The sequence below is a fragment of the Porites lutea genome, chromosome 3, assembly GCF_958299795.1.
Source record: "Porites lutea chromosome 3, jaPorLute2.1, whole genome shotgun sequence".
Lineage (NCBI taxonomy): Eukaryota > Metazoa > Cnidaria > Anthozoa > Scleractinia > Poritidae > Porites > Porites lutea.
In genome coordinates, this window is record NC_133203.1 from 30,432,569 (window position 1) to 30,449,311 (window position 16,743).

The window sequence follows — 16,743 nt, forward strand, 5'->3', positions numbered from 1 at the left end:
ATATTTTGGCTTGATTTTCTTACCTTTTACTGTTTAAATTCCCTGCTGAGAAAGATATTCCCTCTTCTCGAAGTACGACCAAAGAATGCAGCAAATTATCTAATGCACACTAAGGCCAAAAGATTCCCGGGACAACTTTCTGTACTTTCCAATTATAGATTTCCGGGAAAATCGGATCAGTGTTCAAAAATTCCAGTTTTGGGGGAGGGGTGTGTGTATCCAAAGTAGCCTATATAAAACTAAGAGTGCAACCATTTAATTGCTTTTTTCTTATCTCCTCCTTTCCTTCTCCTCGCTCTTTCTTTTTCTCTTTTCCTGTTGCTTCGTTATGTATCGGTCAAATCGAAGCTTCAACATGCCCCCCCCCCCCCCCGGGCATACCCCGGGCATTTGACACCTTTTCCGTCCCGGGGAGGAGGGAATTTTATTATCAGAGTCTTCCAGGGGGTGGGGAATTTGAACTGCACCCTCGATTTCATGTAAAATCTTTGGCGTGGCGAGCTATGGGGGACGCGGTGTTAGAGGATTTTCGTGGAAAAGATTGTGCCTTTGTGGCCAATTGGTTACGAGGAAAGGGCTTAAACAAGCTTTGTGGCGTATTTGAAGTGTTTAGATTTTAAAATTTTTAATATTAGATTCAGGCTTTGAATGTATGAATGTATTGTTGTGTTTACAAGGAAATATAATACCTATACCAGCAATTCAATACAACAACATAAAATAAAATAAAATAAAGAGCTCAGGTCAACTACTTTGACCTACTGCAAGTATGTTAATTAATAAGGTAAGCGATGATGCATGTCAGTGAAATGGTCATGATGTAGTAATCTCAATAGGTGGGATCTTTTTTATAGAACACTTTGTATGTTGCATGACGAAGAAAAGCTGAGCATTCAGTGACCTTGTAGCAGCGATTTCCGCCGCTTTGCACGTGACCTTTGTTCGTAGTAAATACGCTAACAGTGTTTCTCAGTTTTTGTTATATTTATAAAGATTTTGTTCGACAACTGAAGGCGTTTCCGCCGTCCTTCTGTCATATTTGTGCCTGTGAAATGTCCCAGAGGTGGGGGCATTTTATCACCTGAATGGACCCCAGTGTGGGGCATTTGAACGGCATTTTGGCCCGGGTAGGGGGGAATTTGAACAATAATTTTCAAAAAGTCAAATGCCCGGGGGGTTGCCCGGGGGGGGGGCATGTTGAAGCTTCGATTTGACCGATACATTACTGTGATTTTACTCGGAGCTTCTCGGGCTTAACGCCTTTTTACACAATTGACTGCAAATCTCGTTAGGTTGGTATAAAAATAGACAAACATGATCAAAAACCATGACAAAAAGATATTGAATTGAATGCGAAATGACCGACAACAGAAAGACATGTAATTGCGGAAACAGGGACCTTTGCCCTCTTAATGGAAAATGTCTCACAAATAACGTCATCTGTGAAACATAGTCACGACAGCATCCGAACTACAAGTAACTACATCGGCATTACGGAAAATGACTTCAAAACAAGATTCAACAACCACAAACCCTCTTTTAGGAACCGAAACCATTCACATGACACAGTTCTTTCAAAATACATCTGGGATCTAAAGGACAACGACACGACATATGACTTCAAGTGGCGTATCATCAAGAAGGCAAACGCCTACAAGGGAAACTCGTCAGGCTGCAATTTGTGCCTTTCTAAGAAACTCTGTATCTTGGGACTGCCCGCGATACTATCCTAAATAAACGATCCGAACTGTTAGCCAAGTGTCGTCACGAGAACAAGTTCTTCTCAACCAATCACAGAACGCGCTACTCCAACCGTCCATGAATTTCAAATTTCCACCTTAAAACCGAAATCAGTTTTCAGAATTCTTAGTCTGATGATCGCTTAGAACGTGAAACTCCGAGTTACGACTCAATTAACTTATATCCTTTTCATTTGTATTTCGCTCTGCATATTTTTATGCATTGAGCACTCCTAGGAAAAGTGAAGCTATATCCGTAGATTTTTTTTGTTCATTTTATATAATATTATATATATAAATAGTGGCTTGTAAGACATATTCGTAAAATTACTGTTTATAGAGTATATGAGTGATTACATTTCAACAAATAGTAGAATTTTTCAGCGATTTCGGATGTACTAGAAAAGGAGTAGTCTCTCAACTCTGGGTATCTTCTTGTACCGCCCAGATTCGATGGGTAGTGAGTGGCAAGAAATCCACATTTTGGTAACTACCTCTCTTGTCTTAACGTTCTGTATTAAATCAAGATAAGTTCAAATCTGAGTTCGTTTTTCAATTCACTATAAAGACTTAATTTATTTCCAACTGAGGAGTCAAATTTATCCTTGTTCAAATTCTTGAACAAATGATTCCTGGTATGTTTTAACAAATTTCTTTTGAACATTCTAAGCAGGTGAGGGATTCACTGTAGCGTCACACAATGCCATGTACGCGGACGTGACTCGTGGGTGCGTTACGTAACAACGCTCATGGTACTATAAAAGGCGGCTGTTTATGGGTAGATACTAGCATAATTGTAGATTATTGCGCGTCGCTTTAGGTATCGGTTCCCATAAAGCATCTTAATCCTTTTTTTCATACTCTAAGTTATGGGGAGTTGATTTCTCACAGGAAATTACTTTTGGACGAAATCCCGTGGTTTTTCCAATCAAATGAAACTTCTTCGGCAGAACTTTTACATGGTACTCAGGGGGAGAGGTGTCTCCAAGGAAATCGGTGGTTCAGTCGGCCTGCCAGTATGACGTCACGTCTCGCGTCAGTGACTTTCAAAATGGCGAGCAAAGTGTTCGTCGGCAAGACGGATAAAAATTTCGAATTTATCACGGAAATATTGCTCCGATTTCTTGGTTTTGGAGATTTTAAGATCCCTATGGTCATAGAAAACTAGACTAGTACTTTTTGGAATGAAACGTCCAGTGGTGTAATGAATTTTAAAGATTCCGTTCTATCGTCGAGCAAATTTTACGGCAATCATACCGACGGGTCACACTTTTGAGGGCCAGTATACAGCAAGATTAAGGAATTTAGACACAGCAATAGGATGTTCATCAGAGGATATAGTAATAATGATAATGATCGTTTATTCAACCTTTTTTTCAGCATAAACTGGATTACAAGGCGGGTCATTAATTACATACAAATACTTCGGAATTATGACACGTAGATATAATTGTTAATGTTAAGACATATCACATTTCAGTATTTTAAACGTGATTCTGGTATTTGATGGTGCAAAAATTTCCAATCTGTTAGTTCTTGAGGAGGCAGGCACAGAAACAGTTTCTCCTGTTCTAAGGGCATGCGGTCTTGTGTGTGCAACTCTCGGCACTAAGTTTCGTAGCAAGTCGGAAGAAGGGTAACTTCGCTTGAGAAATGTTATGCACGCATCCTCCCTCCTCTGGCGCAGCAAAATTAAGCCTGATTTCTTGAGCGCGTCCTCATAGCTCAGAGAAGGGAAAATAATTTTTAGTGCCCTCTTTTGTATTGATTCAATTTGATCACTTAAGTATTGCGTGAGGCCAGCCCAAGCGGGACTCGCATACTCTAAAACAGACCTGATGATACTACAATAGACAAGAATAAGCTGCCTAACAGTTAGTCCGCACTTCTTAAGGGCGCGTATTGCATATAACCGCTTACTCCCTTTCTTTACAATATGGGTGACATGCTCGTTCCATGTAAAGTTATCCGACAAGTGACCCCTAACAGCTTGTAAAAGGAAACCTTTTCTATCTGAGAGCTACCAACCAGTAGAGGGGCTGGCGCAAACGGGCAATACTGCAAAAAAACTAATGCACATTTCTTTGCATTTTTACCGTTAAGAACCATTCCCCTAGAGGAAGCAAACGAGTAAATATCCGAAACAGTAAAATTCAAATATGAAGGAGAGAGCCCGGGAGCAAAGTATATAGTATACTTTACATTGTGCGTATTTTCATCTCTTCGGAGCTAGTGGAACCCCCTATCAATCCTTTCAAAGTTCGCAGCTGTAGAGTTAAAAGAGGAAGTTAAATGACAGGTAGAGACTGTGAGCATTCAATCTTGTTGCTTTACCGCATTTTAATACTGTACTGGGCACGACGTTTGTAGAGATACTGTGAGATATTTGTATTTGGTTTACGCGGTTGTACTTTACTGAGTGAATAATAACTGATAGTAACAGCACACTTTATTATGCAATACTAAACTTAATATAGAGCTTTATATAAAATGTCACGTCTAGCGTCAGTGACTTTCAAAATGGCGAGCAAGCGTTTCCGTTTGGTTTCGGAGCAAAAAAAGACCGTGGAAAGGGATTTTCGGTTTTGACTGCGCGAGAAATGAACGAGAACCAAAAAATGAGAGAGGGGGGAGGGAGAGGGGAAGAGGTCATGTATGGTACGTGACACGCATTTTAATTTCCTGCGGTTGTTGTTTATTCTGGTCGGCAAGATTTACCCTCCAAGGCAAGGCTGTGGGTCGTTAAAGTTTTTACATGTTATAAAAATATGAATAGCGGATTGTGCAGTTTCTACTCCGTCTCTCATTTTCGTATCGATCAACTTCATTTTTAGCCCATATCAGTTAAGATAGCTAAGACTTGGCGGAGAGGACAAGTCAAATCGCAAAATATTTTCACCATCTAAGTCCATATACAGATACTCTGCATCTTATAAATATTGTGAACTCGAATAAAAAGCGAACCGGCGAACGAAAATATGACTTGATTCTGTTCATTATGCAAATAAAGCGTTCAAAGACAGGTATTTACTGGTGATCTTTTAAGCATAAAAGGCGTAAGTTCGCTGATTGTGTTGTATTCTTGATTCGCGCAGGAAACAGTTAGTGTTTCCGTTTTTAATATGAAGGCTGAACGGCTTTAAAATCACTAGTTTTTCTTGAAAGGTGTCTGACTTTCGGTGATTGATTGGTAGGACACCGATTGAGTTAACGCAAAATGTGACTTCTTTCCACAGTCCACTCCTATCCCACCCCAATCCCTCAGAAAAATCTTTAAACTTATTCTTCAAGAGAACTCATCTGAATTCAACGGCAAAAACTATCTCCAAACACACGGAACCGCAATGGGTACAAAGATGGCAGTCGCCTTTGCCAACATTTTTATGTCGGCGGTAGAGACAGAAATACTGAACCTCAGCAAAACTAAACCTCTTGAGTGGAAAAGATACATTGACGATATTTTCTCATTGTGGAGAACTGATAGAAAGGAGATAGATGAATTCATTGCTCTTGCAAACAGGCATCACCGTTCAATTAAATTTACGGCTGAATTATCTGATAAAGAGATTAACTTTCTGGATACAACTGTTTACAAAGGCGAGAGATTTCACAACCAAGGAATCTTTGACATCCGCACACATTTTAAACCTACAGAAATTTTTCAATACACGCATTTACTTTGGTCAGTGGATTACCCAACATTCATGGGATGATGTGATTAGTACTACCCTTGTCAATGAGAAATTTGACTTCTTTATTAATACTCTCAAGGATGCTGTTGATAAGTTTCTGCCGATGGAAAAAACTTATGTTTATGAGTCGGATAAACCATGGATAACTGGGAAAATCAAGTCATTGATAGCAAAGCGTAAAAAACTTCTCAAGTTTGGAAAGGACTCCCCAGTGTATAAGGAAACACGTAATGCCGTACAAAAGGAGTGTGAGAACTGTAAAAAGTGCTTTTATGACCGGAAAGTTGCTAAACTTAAACAAACCAACGTTAGGCGGTGGTGGAAAGAAATCAAAGGCCTTACTGGGCTGAGATGTTCAGAAAGTAGGGTGCAGCAAATGCTTGGAGATCAATTGGAGTCCACTGAGTTGCTGGCTAACAGCTTCAACACCTTTTTGGCTGGTCTTACTGCTGACTTTGTGTCGTTGCCCCAAATTATCCCTGGTTCATTTTTCCCGGTCCCTGAACACCTACTGGTTGACACACATATGGTATACAAGGCCCTGAGAGGTATTAAATCGAATAAGTCAGGGGGACCTGATCCCATCCCGGGGAAAGTCTGGAAAGAGTTTGCTTTGAACTTTCACCAGTCATGACCAATATCTATAATGCCTCGATGGTACAAGGATACGTCCCTGTGTTTCTTAAGCAATCCGAAGTGGTCCCTGTACCAAAATGTTCGCCACCCAAATTAGTTGAACAAGATCTTCAGCCTATTTCTCTCACGCCCCATATTGCAAAGGTCATGGAAGGGCTTACGCTGGATTCCCTCTTCAAGGAAGTCTGTGACAAGCTCGACACCCACCAGTTTGCCCTGGCTGGGAAGTCCACAACCCACGCTCTTGTTTTCTTCCTCCAAGTCATCCTTGAGGCCCTTGACCAAGGTGACAGTTATGCACGCATCTTCTTTACTGCTTTCAGTAAAGGTTTTGATTTAGTCGATCACAATATCCTTATCCAAGAAATGGAGCTGCTTGGCGTGCATGAGGCCACTATCAGATGGATCGGCTCGTTTTTAACCGACCGTTCACAAAGAGTGCGAATCGGTCAGGTTTATTCGCATCCAGTTACACCGAATGGGGGAATACCACAAGGAACAAAACTCGCGCCATTGCTGTTCGCCATATTAGTGAACAATCTGTGTAGGGACTGGAGATATAGGATTAAATACGTTGATGACACCTCGGTATTTGCATCTATTCCTCGATGTTCGCCTAGCTACCTTCCATTTATCGCCGCAAATATTAACACCTACGCTTCCATGCGTAACATGCGGCTTAATGAGAAAAAATGTAAAGATATGGTTATCAATTTTTTGAAGTACCAACCCACTGTTATAACGCTGATTCAGCTTAATGGTATAGTCATTGATAGAGTATCTAGTTATAAACTCTTAGGGGTTATTATTTCTAATGAGCTCTCTTGGAACGAACACTGTGACAGTATCCATAAAAAAGCTACTAAGCGATTGTTTGTGCTGTGGACCCTCAAGAGAGTTGGACTGGGCACTAACGATCTCGTGTTAGTCTATTGTAGTATTGTTAGATCCATTGTTGAGTACGCCTCGCCAGTTTGGGCTGCGATCCCTTTATATCTTGATTGAGTCTGTACAGCGGAAAGCCCTCAAAATAATATTTGGCCGGGTAGACTATGCGGAAGCCTTGGTCTTGGCCGGCCTGGAGTCTCTTAGTGACCTGAGAGTAGGAGCTTGTAAGCGGTTTATAGCTACTGCACGCCAAATGTCCCCCCTTAAGAACATCATCCCCTGTCCTGCCGCTTTTGAGTCTCACTACAGTATGAGGGTCCAACTTCCAAGACGTCAACATGGTCATACCAGAAGAATTAATGATTTTGTAACTTATAAATTTCAGTGAATGTATGTAAATGGTTAATTGTATGTGACAATGACCTTCCCCAACAATTCAGTTATTGCTGCAAGTGGGTGAAATAAACAGAATATCTATCTATCTATCTATCTATCTATCTATCTATCTATCTATCTATCTATTTCTCTTCCTGTAACCCTCACGGGGTCAGAAAAGGTCTCATAAAGGGCGAAGCCTTTAGACTTCTGAGAACTAACTCCTCAGCTAAATCCTTCTATGAGAACATCTACAACTTCAAAAAACGCGTTCGCGCTAGAGGTTACCCTCACAATCTCATAGAAAAAATCACCTCTGAGGTTAAATTTACCGAACGGAGGTCAGCTTTACAAAAGAACAATGACGTGCGAAAAAAAATTCTGCCTTTCGTTACCACATACCACCCTTTTTTTGCCGAACCTTAAAAACATTTCAATGAGCAAATGGCACTTGATTCAAGATCAACCACTATTGAGAGAAATATACAACGAGCCTCCCATCATTTCCTATAAAAGAGCAAAATCGCTGGGAGATATCCTCGTTAGAGCAAAACTATAAGGTCACGTATCACACTATCACGAGTTTATGAATCGTGTTTGGCCTGTCAACACCTTTCACCTGCTAGCACTGATCACTTAGTTGCCCCCGTGTTTTGAGTGCCAGATTTAGGTGGCACTGATCGCTTAGCTGCCCCCATGTTTTGGGTGCTAGACCTTGCTAGCACTGATCGCTTAGTTGCCCCTATGTTTTGGGTGCCAGACCTTGCTAGCACTGATCGCTTAGTTGCCCCAGTGTTTTGGGTGCCAGACTTTGGTAGCACTGATCGCTTAGTTGCCCTGTGTTTCGGGTGCCAGACTTTGGTAGCACGGATCGCTTAGTTGCCCCCGTGTTTTGGGTGCCAGACTTTGCTAGCACTGATCGCTTAGTTGCCCCCGTGTTTTGGGTTCCAGAGTTTGATAGCATTGATGTCTTAGTTGTCCCCATGTTTTGGGTGCCAGACTTTGCCCGCACTGATCTTTGAGCTGCCCCCACTTTTGGGTGCCCTCATGTTTCGGGTGGCAGACTTTTGTAGCACTGATCTTTGAACTGCCCCCACTTTTTGGGTGCCCTGATGTTTTGGGTGCCAGACTTTGGCAGCACTGATCGCTTAGTTGCCCCCATGTTTTGGGTGCCAGAGTTTGATTGCACTGTTCTCTTACTTGCCCCCATGTTTTGGGTGCCAGACTTAAGAGGCACTGATCGCTTAGCTGCCCCCATGTTTTGGGTGCCAGCGTTTGATTGCACTGATCGCTTAGCTGTCCCCATGTTTTGGGTGCCAGACTTTGGTAGCACTGATCGCTTAGTTGCCCCCATGTTTTGGTGCCATGCTTTGATGGCACTGATCGCTTACTTGCCCCATGTTTTGGTGCCAGGCTTTGATGGTACTGATGTCTTACTTGCGCCCCCACTGCTGTTTTGGGTGCCAGACTCTGATAGCACTGATGTTTTAATTGCCCCTATGTTTTGGGTGCCAGGCCTGTTTCGAGACGACACACTGACACAATTACAGAACTAAGATCATCTCACACCATCTTGGGCACTCCAAAGCTAAGGCAAACCGGGGCGGCCGAAGAAGGACTGGCATCTTGCAAGGCGCGTCCCTTCGGGACACCTACACGGGCTGCGAGAACCCTCATTTCGCGCAGTTCTCCTCTAAGGGACATCGGTAAGACGCGATCGAATGAGGTGTCGGTCTGGATGGCGTCTCGCGCTTTCGTCTCAGCACATGGAGAGTTTTTCTAAGATGTTTCGCGAGATGGATGCGACAAGACACATACGACACGTTTAAATTGCGAAGATCAGGTTCGGATGCGGCAAGACAGACACCACACTCTAAGAAGGCGAAGGTTTTTTTAAGAGACATTGGTAAATCGCGATCGCGTACCCTTTTCTTGGGCGTGGTTGTTAAGTGTAGTCGTTCGCTCAGACACCCCTGGATCACAGGGACAGGACGGTCGCACGAGCACTGGCATTTCCAGATGTCAGATTCAAGGTCACTGGATAGTCCAAACAAAACGGCTGAAGGACGTCTGGCAAAAAGACCAACAGAAGACTGAGGTTGGATTTTATTAGTTTGAACCTATTTGGAAGTTTCTGCCGGGAACCTTTCTAAAGTGTTAAATAAAGGGTGAGGTTACAGCTTAGTATTTTACTTCAACTTGACGCTTTGCTTCATTCACTTAATGAAACGTTGCCCTTGACAAAAAAAAACATATCAAAGGTACGAAAAGGCGCCAGGCAGTGTTTAACGGTTTGCTCGTCGAAGACGTTATACCTTTGTTGCGCGTCAGGGCCAACTCTGAGATCAGCTTTATCGTGGTTTGACGCGGAACAAAGCTGTGTCATCAGAAGTCATGCGACAGAGGCCAATGGCCAATGCAACTTTGAACGTTTTTCCCTCTTCGATGTCAGTTGTCTAGTGACTTTTTGTGGCCTTGATCGACCAAGATCGGAAATTTGAAACACTGTGTCCAGTATGTAACCTTAACGAGTCGTCCAGGTTGGTAACCTGCTTGGTTGGGGCCTCTCCTCTCGATATCGAAAGCATAAGGACCTATGTGTGCCTGGAGGTAACGTATCAGGTCTTGATCGTCCACCAATTCCCCTGTACCAATTATCGTGGCCGTTCGACAATTGATGCCAACATAGCCGAGGAGATACTCGGTCGTCCTTAGCCGCTCGCGATCCAATGCTGGCATGGGCTGGACCGCGTCGATCGAGCGTCGACAAAATCCGCAGTAATAACGATCTGCAATCCAACGCTCGTGACATTTCTTGTGAAACATGTTCCCGCAACAAGGCATGTTATCCATCTCGTAGCCATCATCGCCAAAGCAGTAAAAACACTCATGGAAGCGTGGGACGCATCTCTGCCACTTCGACTACGAAGTCACGCGATATGTATTTTTGTTTGCAAGGAAATTAATTGAAATTTTTCCTACTTATTTAATCGTTTTAGAATGTTAAAAGACACTCATGATGAAGAGGTTTCCTCGTTCAAGATATCTGCAAAGTGACGATAGAGTGATAAGTCCGTTCTTTTCGCTGATAAGCCATTTTTATTTTGGTTTGTTTGGATAGCTCTCAAGTTACAATGTACAAGGCGCCAGAGGGTTTACAAGTACTAGTTGCGTTTTTACTTATTCTACTTCGTCTCCGCTCCCATCGTCTTCTCTTGGTGCACTCTTTTCGTCTGAAGAGGTCGGCAACTGGCCATCCGTGCTGCTTTCGATCATACGATTAAAGGGGTGACATGCACCGCAACTGAAAACGATCAATAGGTCACTTCCGGTATTCAGGTGATTTTTCTTCAAGAGTTCGTTCCTCTCTAACGCTTGTTTTACAGCTTCGAGCTTCGAGCTTTCGTGTAACACCATGAATTTGAAACGTTTCAAATACTGAGCTCTTTGCGTCTTTCCCTCAACGATGGCATTACATGCTGCTCGAGTTTTTTTCGATAAAATCATCCTCCTCGCACTCTTCAGAAACGTCCTTGAAGCCACGCAAAATGACCATGAATGCAAGTGCGGCCCTCCAACTCGGCCAGGCTGGACCGATGGCGCGCGTAAGAGCGTTGAACGTGCTCTCTCTTAACCAGAGCTCGATCGCCTGGAGCCACGATTTGTCACGAATGGTCTCCGAGATCAAGACGGTCTTTGACCCTAGCTTAAAGTTTGCAAGGTAATTGGCTTGTAATGTTCCCTTCTTTAAAAATATGGCACTCACCAAGATGGCCTTGCCTTTCGCCGGGATAGGTCGTCGAGGTCCTTGGACAATCTTCTCGATATAGCTCTTCTTGGCAGGGTTCTCTAGCACTGCCTCTTCCTCTTTCAGGAGTTTCTTGTTCACCATGGTGGCCGTGAGACTCTCTGATTTTTTAAACCATATTAAGAGAGTGCACGAAACTGTCCCGATATCAATTTGCCTCTCCAACTGTAGTTACCGTTCGCGAAGGTCTAGCGGGGTCCAGCCCCATCAAATCCTAAATTCTCCCTCTCCCAGTATTTCAATGAAGGCAAACGATCCCATTGCCAAGAGGGAAGTGAGCCGAAAGCCTGGGCGGAATCGCAGCGCCATGGAGAGAATGACGCATAAAGATCCATTTGCAGTCATAAGTGCTGCAGTCATGCATTCACCCAAAGGGAAACCCATATTTCGAGAGATTGCATACTGTCGTGACCCTTACTCGAAAAGTACAGAGCAGAGGATTCGAGTGTGGCGAATCAACACACCTCACTCATTTGTACACCTAAGCAACCAGGACAGGGACAAGGAACAGCACGCTCGCGAGACCTTGCACGAACTAAAGTACGTGTCTGACAGAGTGGGGATGGAAAAGAACATCGAGCACTATGAGGTGTACTCAGTGGTGAAGAAAGCTTGGCAGGACCATTGCCAGACGAGTGAGAGTCGGCCGGTGGGTGTTTACTATGTTCAAGAAGAATTGGGAGAGCTGTTACAGTTGCTAGAGATTCCGTGCATGAACATCGCGGACAAGTTCAAGGGTATAGCCTTTTACTCCTACGGCAAAGGTCAGGTAGAGATTCAACAGGAGCATACATGTGGGTGGCCGCACGACTATGGTCTGCCTTGTCAGACAACCTTGTCCATGCGATAGGCTCTGTTTGCTTGCAAAACCCTGAAAGAGGCACCGAAAGTACTTAAGAGGAATTCTTGGGGCAGCAGGGTGGAAGAGGAAGAGGCCAAACCTAAAAAAGGTGATCAAACAGCAAAGGAGTACAGTCGAGTACCCTGTGACAACAAAAAGAACAAAACAAATGCCAAGTGACTAATGATCATTTAATTGCCAAAAAACATAATAAACATACACAGCATCAACTCTTCGTTTCCTTCGCCTATTTACTTCCTTTCTCTGTATGGAATACGCTTGGCTAACGGTTCTCCGTCGAATTCCCTCTGGAATCCACAAAGGCAAATGATGCAATCCCACACCCCCAAGTCTCGCCTAAACGATGACGTTTCAAAAGGTTTGTCAATCGAAATCGACACGATGTGACGGGTCCACTGAAAACATGAAAAGGAAACGGTAAATTCCATAATTTGATCGAGCTTAAAACACATCACCGACAATTTGTTAAAGCTATGCTGCGCCAGCAACCGTGCCATCGCTCTATGCTCTCCACAATTCGTGATTCGACATCGCGAGCTTTCGTAAGTGTGTCTTTAAAACGTTTCAGACACCAAACATGGCTACCATCCAGCAAGGTGACACCCACACTCAATCTTTTCACTTCGATTTGTTCGCTCCATCGATCGGTCGCTTCGCGTAACTGGTTGCCAATCATACTCTTCCACGCGTCCAGGTATCGGTTTGCACGATCTACCGCTGTCGAAGGTGGGGGAAGATGTTCGTCATCGGGCTGTCCGCATAAAAATCCAATCGACTTCATCGCCCCAAGCGGGGCACACGGTACCACAGATTGCTCCAGTGGCTTCAGCGTACATGGACCGGACGTAGTCATCAAATCTTTCATCGGATCTCTCTTGCATCCAGGACATTTTACAAGTTGGATATTCTCGATACAGGCCAGGTGCATGACTCCTCTCTCACAGCAATTGCGGCGCATGGCATCATTTGGCTGACAAGGCTTGAGACACACTACAAAACTCCACTCCATTCTCTAGCTATTGATCGGTAAGATTGCATCCTTTGCATTAATATCCACGGATAGTGACGTCATTGACTGGTCGCATTTTTGCCCTATGACGTTTGTTTTTACGTCATAAGGAGCGGTGATGACGTAGGTGGGTCTTGTTGATGACATCAGAGGCTAGGGTCTACGTCAGAAGGCGCGGTTCTGATGATTTCAGAGGCTCGGTGCCACCCTCGATAACGTCATCATGACGTACTATGTGACGACATTAAATGGCCTGGTTACATGTCTACGCATCGGCCTATAAAGGCAAGCGATGAGGTAGTTCTGGTAGTTTGTTGCAAAACATGGTGGGTCGCCGTTGCTTCCGTTGCCACAGTCTGTTGTCTGTTCACAATCGAACCGGCCTAAGCGCTTACCGTCGAAATTGTTGCTCGATTTTCATACATCATGATTGCATGCGCAAGGAAGACTTGGCAGCCTCTCCGTCGTGTAATATCTTTACCAGAGGCTTGATTTGGGAACCCCTGCCGGTTGTTAAGGAGCCAGCCGAGGCTGTCATGGTTATAGACAGTTCGGACGAAGAAGACGAGGATCCAATTCCGAAAAAAAGGACTAAAAAGGACGGAACTTGTGTCATTTGTTTCGAAGAGGAAAATAGCAAAGACGATCCGTTGCTGGAGGCTAATTGTTGTCGTCAACTCGGCCACCTTTCTTGCCTTCGACGATTTTACGAGATGCCCGCCGAGTGCAAGACAGTGAATGAGAGAAAGGAGATTGCGCTTAAGGTTGGAGTCCCTAGATGTTTCGTTTGCAGAGTTGATTCCTCTGACAGCGTCGTTGGACTTCATGAAATTTTGCCCACCCTTCTACCCAAGGTGACGGGACGGAAAAGTGTGATGAGGGCCTTTGACGCCAATCAAGTCCTGACAGCATGGTATGCCATGTTCTGGAAGCACATTATGACCCTGACGAAACATTGCAAACATTGGATGAGGTTCGATAGCGGCACGGGCTGGGCCATGCGCCGAGATGGCAAGATAGAAATGTTTTAATTTACTTATCCCACTCAAGCTATGAGAATCAGCGCCTTTAGATACGAGCTCGTGGAAGCTATCAAAAAAATGATTCGTGTTTGGGCTGGTTTACCTACTCGCGTTGCGTTTACCTCAAATTCATATAGCCAGTTCTGTTTAGACGACATTGTGGAAGTAGCGCTGACACTTAGATTGAGCCAGACATGCACCCTAAGACGCCAACCCGTAGGCCAGGACGTTCCACCTTTCCAAACTGAGTCATATTTGGCCAGACTTTGCATTTTGCAATGCACTGGACATTTTTTTGATTTTGATGACATTACAGTCACTTTTAATAGCAAGTTTTTTTCTTGGGATCATAAGTTTCTTGGACATGATCGACAGATCAGACGGGAGATCTGATTCGTGTAGTTTTCGTATTTCTCATTGTTTGTTGTATTTGAGAGTAGCAATAAAACTAGCAAGTATTCACTTGAGTGTTTTTTCGAGTCCATTCGGTTAAGACAGCAACGCGAGCCCACGACGTATGCGATTATCTATTGATTCACACAAAAACGGTATTCATGATATTAACAATGACATTAATAATACTGATACTATTACTACTACTACCACCACTACTACTACTACTACTACTACTACTACTACTACTTCTAATAATAATTATTATTATTATATAATAATAATAATAACAATAATTATATAATAATTATGGCTAAATTGATTATATTCCGCCAAATGATTATGACCTCATAGACGAAGAATCGATCTACAACTCGGCAAGTAAAACCAAGGGCTCAGCCGGACCATCTGGAATGGACGCAGAGCTGTATAAGAGAATCCGATGCTCTAAGAATTTCAAGACCGAGGGCAAAATATTGAGAGAAGAGCTAGCCGTGTTCACAAGAAATCTGCGAAGGAAATCGTACCACCCATCCTTGCAGGCTTATCCCGCTTGATAAGAACCCGGGAATCAGACCAATTGGTGTTGGAGAGGTACTGAGGAGAATAGTGGGGAAAACGGTCAGCGGTTTCTTAAAGGAGGAAATAAAATAAGCGGCGGGTCCCCTACAAGTTTGCGCTGGTCATAACGCAGGAGCGGAGGCTGCGATCCATGCAATGAGTCAAGTGTTTGTTGAAGAAGGAACAGATGGAATATTGCTAATTGATGCTAGTAACGCTTTTAACCAAATGAATAGGTCAGCGGCCTTACACAATATCCAGATCATGTGCAAAGAAATGGCGCTCTATGTGATTAACACATATAGAAGCCCATCTAGACTGTTTATTTGTGGGGGAGGTGAAATACTTTCTCGAGAAGGCACCACACAAGGAGATCCGCTAGCGATGCCATGGTATGCACTTAATACATCCATAATGATACAGAATTTGAGGGATCATTGCCCATTGGTTAAACAGGTGTGGCTTGCAGACGACTCAGCTGGAGGAGGGAGTGTAGTACAGTTATACAACTGGTACAGGCAATTGAGTAAGGAAGGACAAAAGTTTGGTTACCTTGTGAATGGGACAAAGAGCTGGCTTATTGTGAAGTCTAGGGAACTAGCGGAGGAAGCAAAGAGGGTGTTTGGAGAGGAAGTCAACATAACGACTGAAGGTCAGCGCCTTCTGGGAGAATTATTGCGTCGCAAGAATACAAAGATCAGTATTGTGAGGAGAAGGTTCGTACATGGAAAGAGGAAACCGAACGTCTCTCTGAAATAGCGAAGAGCCAGCCCCTGGCGGCGTATATTGCTTTCACAAAAGGCTACAAGTCGAAGTTCACCTACTTCATGGTCACGATTGAATCGTTTGAAGATTATGTCGATCCAATCCAGGAAGTGATTGAAGATTTACTACTCCCAACTTTTTTTCGGTCAATCAGAGCCTCTCCCTAACGAGGTGTGCAGACTTGCTACCTTAGCAACGGGTCAAGGGGGTCTAGGCATTCCTGATCTGAAATCCGAGGCACCGCAGCAGTTTGCTGCCTCGAGACTAATAACCACCGACCACGTAGATTCTATTACATCACAGAGTTCCATCATGGTGCCAGGAGAAAGATCTACGGAGGAGCTAAAGAGGCAACAACAATCTCTTAAGAGAGCAAGTGCTAAAGAGAAAATAGATAGCATTGATTCAAGCCTCTCCCCAGGCCTGCTGCGTCTGGTTAATCAATCGAGGGACAAGGGCGCAAGTTCTTGGCTGAGTGCGATGCCTCTCGCAGACAAAGGTTTAGCCCTCAACAAGCAAGAGTTCAGAGACTCGCCACGCTTGCGTTATGACTTACCCTTAGTCGATTTACCAAGTCATTGCATATGTGGGGATAAATTCACCGTTAGTCACGCCCTCTCTTGTAAAATGGGGGGGTTTGTAGCGCAGAGACATGACGGTGTACGGAACTTGTTAACGACATTCATCGACAAGATCTGCAATAATGTCGAAATCGAACTACGCCCTCAACCCCTGGACAACGAGCGATTTCATTTGGGAAGCGCTGTTACAAGTTCTGAGGCAAGGTTGGACATCAAAGCGGGAGGTTTCTGGGCAAGAGGAGTTACGGCATTTTTTGATGTTCGAGTTACGCACGTCAACTAGAAAATGCCTTCCCGACACCAAAGTCATGATGACTGCAGGATGGTGCTCTGGGAGGTCCAGGCGTCTAAGCACTGCTATACGTGCCCCGACCTTGTCGACGGCAGTGCGATGGATGGAATCAGCGCCATC